Below are 7,172 nucleotides of genomic sequence, written 5' to 3' on the forward strand. Positions count from 1 at the left end.
ATCCCCATCCCCATCCCATCCCATCCCCATCCCCATCCCCATCCCCACCTCCTTTCCACCCCATGTCCCTCCCTGCTGGCACAGACCCCCATCTCTCTGCCATGCCAGCAGGACGAGGTCAGGATGGCACAGCCAACCACAGGGCTGGCTCTGAGCCGCGTGGCGAGGCAGCGCACGCAATTAGTAAATTAATTATCGAGCGGTAACGGAGATTTCATAGCTCGGAGCTGTCACATCAACAGTGTTTTGTCAACCAAGATGACGACTGGTAGAATTATTACTGCAGTGCTGGGACTGAAAACAGAGAGAGAGACTTGCAGGAAAAGGGAAGGATAAAAATATAAAGGGAAGAGATAGGAAGGAACAAGATAAGTGGGTTTTGTTGCTAATGGAAGCTGGCACGGGGACAGAATCTCAACCATTATAAGACAACACACTACATTACTAGTGGCTCTGAATGATCCACTTAATTAACAAGCAGCGCAGAAGGAGCCCCTGCTCCGCCACCAGCAGCACGTGTGCATGGGGAGCCCATGAGCACCACGGCACAGGTGGAACCCCAGAGCCGAGGGTTCCCAGGGCAGCCAACCCCATGGCAATGAGGAGCATCACATGCGGCCCCGCCGGGGGCTGAGCGGCCGCAGCCAGGCGCGGCGGAAGAACGGCTTATGTAAATTATTAATAATAACGCTTCACACTTCTAATAGTGCCTTTCAGCCAAGGATCCCGGAGCTTTACAAACACTAATTAATTAAGTACAGAAGACAGCTCAGGAGTGGGGAGAGCACGAGTCCCCGGCTGCTTGCTCCTTTGGCAGGGGCAGGAGGGATGGAGAGGGATAAGCTGCTCTGCTGCACGATGGGCACCGCAGCATCGCAGCACAGCCCCAGCCACCCCCTGCCCTCCCACTGCCCCACAGCCACCCCCTGCCCTCCCAATTCCCCACGGCCACCCCCTGCCCTTCCACTGCCCCAGGCAGCAATGGGGTAACACTGCTGCAGCGCCCACAGCACTGAATGACAACACCAGGATGTGATTTCCACTCCCCACCCGCTTCCCCTTCACTTCCCAGGCCCAGATTTAAGTGGCACATCCAATCATATATATATAAATAACACCCCGCCCTCCCGCTTGGGAAATGCATTCCTTCACTTCCCACCCGGCCGGGCTTTAAATATCCCCACGTAAATGTTTGCTGCGTGTGGGAGCTCCATTGGGTGCAGCTCCACCCAGAGCCCCCATTGCCCATGAGGGACAGTTGGCACCAGCAGCACTCGGTGCACTGGGCTGGTGATGCTCACAGTGCTCGGAGCCATCGGAGAGGTGACAGCCACGAGCCCACGGCACTGCCATCGGATGGCATTCACTGGTTTGGGGCCAGAAGGCAGCACTGAGTGGGGCTGCTGGGGAGAGATCCATCAGTGTGCATCCTCACCTCCTTATTCTGCTCCTCACCCTCACCCAGAACAGCCCCCAGGGTGGGGATGGCAGGGATTGCGTCCCTCTTGCTGAGTATATAAGGAGGCAGTGGGGCAGTCACAAATAGCATCTGCATGTTGAAGTGCCTTAATTCTATTTTAACACCTCTTGGGCTATTTTTACTGCAGCAGAAACACAAGAGGAGGGCAAGGCCAGAGAAAGGGCGAGGAATGAGCTCAAAATATGGGGCAGAGGCACAAAAAAATTAAAATAAAGTCCCACCAAGAAGGAAAGGCAACATCTGTGCTTGGAAACCCCTCCAACAAAGAGAAGATCCCCAAAAAACTGTTTCCCCTTCGCCACCTGCACAGCACCTCAGTTCACACCTCTGCTGGCGTGGGAAGATGTTGGGACTGATTGGGGCGTGAAAGGAACTTCAGTTCCATTCACAATGGAGGGGCTTTTAAACAGGGGAAAACGTGCCCAAATGAGTGCAATTGGAACATCTGCTCATCCCCTCAGTCTGCATTGGCTCTTCCAGTGCCGTTGTTGGGTTTGTGCTGAATTCTGCATGGCAGCAGGCGTGGATTGGCAGCGCAGCCCTCTCCCCAAGCATGGGGTTGTTTCGGGGGAGGGTGGACCCCCACAGCCACAGGGGACAGCCCAGAGCTCAGCAGCATCCCTGCGTGTTGCCAGGACAACGGGATGTGATGGAGTCGGCTCTATCGGGGACCACAGGTACGGGGAGAAGTGTGTCCAACCCCAACACTGCGGGCAGGGGGAGCAGATGGGGGCAAATGGAGGGGTCTCCCCCCCCACACACCCAGCACTGCACCACCCCCAGCAGAGCAGCTCGCACCACCCGGAGGCTCCGGAGCAACATAAAGGTGCAGCTTCATTTCTTTGCTGTTGGTACCATGGCAACCTTTCCCACTTGGTTTAATTACGGGCGGTTGCTGCCTTGGAGGGGGGGCCGTTCCCAGAGCCACACTGCAGGGCAGGGGATGCAGGAGTGCTCCCATGGGCTGATTCACCCTTGCAGACCTGCAGCCCAGCTGCCCGTGGCCGAGCACCCCGTGCACAGGGATGACAGCTGAGCCCACGTGGGGAATGGGCATTTCCCTCCTCCCTTCGGCACAGCCCCAGGGGTGGGCGCACCCAGCAGCCCTGGCCCTGCTCACTTGTACATCACTGCTCCTCAAACACAACGTCCTCCATCCGAAGGAGGACCACAGGAACAGACCCGTGCTTCCTGGGCACTGCTGGGGCCTCCCACCCCGATGGGAGGGCGTTTGGGACCCCTGCACAGCCTGGAGCAACCAGAGGTGGGCTCTAAAGGAGCAGTGTGGATGGCTGCAGCCCTGTGGGATGTTGTGAAGGCAGCAGCGGAGCCGCCAGAGGATCCTCGTTACCAATTACCACCAATTACCCTCCGCAGCGCTGACCTCGAGCTGCCATGTGGCCAAACAGAGCTGCATGGTGGCTGGGCACTGCGGTGTGCTGGCACTGGGATGTGGGGCAGGATGGGGCCGGGGAGCCCCGGGCAGCTGGAAGAGCATCTCTGGGAGAACTGCACTCAGTGCAATTAAGAAAAGAGAGTACAGGAGGTGTAAATAAAACCCTCTGAAGCAGGGCAGAAAACACCTGAGCCGGCTCAGCAGCAGCGAGCGCCGGGCTTCAAAGGTCACCTCTGGGCATGAATTTTAATTTCACACAGGAGTTTTGCTCATTTGTTAATTATTTTCAGATGAAAAGGGAGATATTCCTGGAACGGGTGAAGAAAGGGCTAAAGCAACATTTGAATTTCAAAGGCAAGCTGTTTGCAAGGGAAACAGAAGATGAGCCGGGGAAAATCTCTGCCAGCAGAGAGCGGCTGGAGGGGGTCCCTGAGCTGCGGGTCAGCACGTGGAGATCGGTGGGGAATGGCATCACATGGAGCACGTGGGGACGAGTCCTGACCCCATGGCGTGGCACGGATGCTCGGGATGTCACTGCCATGCCAAGGCCTCTGCAGGGGGAGTGTAAAGGGTCTATCCCTGGGGAAGGGGGAGAAAAGAGTGGAAACGCGGAGCCGGAGAGGAGAGAGCACAGCGGGGAGAAGAGCAGACAGCTTTTCCCTCCTCCTTTTATTTTTTAAGGCAATCGTTTGCTTTTTACGGAGTCTGAGGCCCGGGGAGGATCGCAGCGCGCTGCACATAAAGCACAGAGCGTTACGGCTGCTCCGCACCCTGCGTGCCAGCACCCCAGTGCCCACGGCACTCTGCACCCACTGCTGCAATGCGGCCACTTCTGGGGAGGGCACAGCACCCCCAGAACCCGGCCAGGATGGGCCCAGCAGCCCCACCACGTCAGCATGGGGAAAAGCGAGATCAGACCTCCGTGATGCCTTTGCTCCCCTGCTGGAGCTGCTGAGGGGATTTTGCTCTCAGCTCAGCACGGCGGTTCTGCCCTGCCAAAGCCAGGGAAGTCCAACTCCAACAGCTCTGAGCCCGTTCTAATCTTGTAAAACTAAACGCATTTACACCTAATGCAGAATTAAGCCACCCTGCAGAGAGGTAAATCCCTACAGATGAGCTTAAACAGCGCTGCCGTGCAGAGCTGGGACAGGAGCTGGAGCTGCGCTGCGGAGATGGGAACAACCCCTGTCCCTAAAGGCCACTGTGACACCCAGCAACGTCACCGCAACACCCAACAACTCCACCACGACACCCAACAGCATCACTGCAGCACCCAACGACGCCACCACAGCACCCAGCAACACCACCCTGACACCCAGCAGGGCCACGGCAACACCCACCAACGTCGCTGCAACACCCAGCAACGCCACCCAGTGCCATCGTGAGACCCGACAGCAGCACCACCACAACACCCAGCATCACTCCGACACCCAAACACCACTCTGACACCCAGCAACGCCACGACACCCAACTCCATCGCAACACCCAACACCACTGTGACACCCAATCCCACCCCAACACCCACCACCGCCGCCCCAGCCCCACATCCCCGCGCCACCTGTGCCCCATCGCCAACCACCGGTGCTCCTCCAGAGCTCCACGTGCAGCAGCACTCGGCATTTTGTATGTCTACAAGAAAATACCAAGTGGAGTTTGCAAAGATTAGGCACATTTAAATGCAAATTGTGTTATTTCTGTCTTGAAAAGTGTCATTAATACATTTTCTGCAATTTGGAAAAATCAGTGGCAATTATTTTTTTTTTTTTCGAAATGAACCATTAGCCAACTTTCATTTGAAGGGGGAGAAATATCAAGAAAATCATTATATGACTGACACGTTTCCTCCCAGGCCTTAGAGTTGCCGAGCTGCTTTCTCATACCAAGAATAATTAGCAGGAGAAGGGATGAAGAGATGGGTGGGCATGAGAGCCCCACAGGGACCTCTGGGGAGGGCTCAAAGACCCCGCAGAACCTTCACATGTATCACACAGCTTAAAACCAAGCATGCACCCACGTGCTGCCTGCTGCAGTTTTTCCTCTTTACGAGTGGATGAAGAACTACAAAAAAAGAGGAAAATGTTGGGAAAGGGCTGAGGTGCAGTCTGGCACCCATCTGTGCCTTGCTTTGGCTCCGGCCGTGCAGCACGATATCCCCACTGCTGTGCTGCTCAATGAAAGGGAAAGGGAGAAAAGAAAAGAGGATCTGTGCTGAGATTGAAAGAGAAAGGGTAAAAAGGAAAAAAATAATAATAAAATAAAAGGCACCTGATCTTATTTGATTCATCGGAGTGAAAGCAGAGAGCAAATTTACATAACACTTGGAGCGCTCATTAACTGATGCTCGATGACAGCCCAGCACCTCTCCCTGCTCCAAGGCCCAGAGGGGCTCAGTGCTGCACCAGCCCTGCCCAGGGAGGGGGCCGAGCCATGGCACCGTGCCTGTGGTCCCCATGAGGGGAGGGATGGGGCTGCCACCTCCAGCCCCCCAGACACGGGGGGACAGGAATGCCCTAATGCATCACCCCTGCCTCTCGTTTGTTCTCCATCCCCTTTGCAAATCCCCATTCTGGGCAAGGCGGGTGCATCAGGGCCGGTTTGCTGGTTGCATTCCCCCTCAAATGAGAGCGGCCAGGTTGGAGTCACCAAACTTCTCCCAAATGCCACGGTCACCAGCTCTAAGAGCCGTTTGCAGCAGGGCCCTGAGGTACCGCAGTGGTGGCACCTATGGGATGCAGAGCACAGGCATCCCAAAAGCTGCACAGCAGCAGCAGCATGGGCACTGCGGGGATGCAGAGACCCCCGGCCCCATCCATCCCATCCCTGGGCTGTCACTCTCCCTCTCCCTGCAGTGTGCCCTAAATCCCAGAGCCACTGCTGGCTGCTGCAGAGCACACGAACCACTCCACCCTCCCACCACCCAGCCCCCGCCGCCGAGTGATGGATGGGGGCTGTCACTCCTCCCAGCGCTCTCTTAGTGACATTTGTTTTAATACACACCATAACTCCCAGCTCAGTCACCCAACACGGGGACCAACACCTGCAGGGATGGGCAGCAACGGGATGGGACTTAAAGCCCCCATGGCAGCAGGCAGCACCGGGGGCTCGAGGCCCCAGCCCCACTGACAGCTCCTGCCCTCGGCTGGGCCATCACCCCCCCAGCAGTTCCAGCCCTGCTCCCAGAGAGCATCGCTGCTCGCTTTGAAACCACCACGGGCTGCACGGTGGAGCCTCTTCCCCTGGGGCTGCCCACTGCTCCCAGCAGCGGCTTCGGAGCCGCGTTCTGTTTGGGATACCTGCTGAATGCTTAATCAAAAGAGTGTATTTCACCCGACGGCGTGACAGATTCCCTCTCCGCTTTTAGTAGCTTTTTTCATGTCCTCTTTTGCTCTGATATGGATCCAATATCTCCTGCAGCGTCGAAGGCCATAAAGATAAAAAATGGGGTAATTGTGGCAGAAGTTTATTGGTGGGAAAATACGCGCGCGCACAGCGCGGCGCTGACAGCTATTTTTTGGGCAGGTCGGCGGCGCGGAGGGACCCGCGGGCATCAATCACTCCGTTCTCCACCCGCATCCATAACGCTGCTGCGGCGCAGGAGGCGGCGGGAGGTGGCTGGGATGACAGAGACGGCTCTGAGTGCTGAATCCTGCAGAAATCCAACGCAAAAACCACGCGGCTGACGGCGGGGCAGGACGGAACCAGGGGCTGTGATAGCCTGCAGGGGGATGGGGCTGCTGCAGGCAGCACGCAGCATGCAAGCGGCACCCTGGATGCAACCAGCAAGCTGCGTGCAGCGGGGACCCTGTGAGCACCTGGCATCATGCGTGCAACCAGGACCCTGCATGCAACCGGGACCTGCAACCTGGACCTGCAACCGGCACACTGCATGCTACTGAGGTCTTGCATGCAACTGGCAGCCTGCAAGCAAGCAGAATCCTGCACACAAACAGCACGCTGCATGCAAACAGCACGCTGCAACTGGCAGAGCACAGGGGATGGAAACCATTCAGAACAACCAGGCCGGCTGCTCGCTCAGTGATGCCCCATATCTGGAAAGAGAAGGAGCAGCACGGGCTGCACTCTCTGGCACCATCGATGTCCCCAGTCCTGTGCCACGGTGGTGTGAGGTTGGGGTTGGCACATCCCGTGGGAAGACTGCAGCAAGAATCCATTGGCGTGTCCCAGGGAAGTACAGCGGCTGCAGTAAGAATCTATTGGTGCAGCGGGGCAATGGAAGCAGCAGTTTGTCCCTGGCAGACGGCAGCACCGCGCTCTGCTTCGTGCATCACCCATCGA

Source organism: Meleagris gallopavo, chromosome 25, assembly GCF_000146605.3.
Source record: "Meleagris gallopavo isolate NT-WF06-2002-E0010 breed Aviagen turkey brand Nicholas breeding stock chromosome 25, Turkey_5.1, whole genome shotgun sequence".
Taxonomy (NCBI): domain Eukaryota; kingdom Metazoa; phylum Chordata; class Aves; order Galliformes; family Phasianidae; genus Meleagris; species Meleagris gallopavo.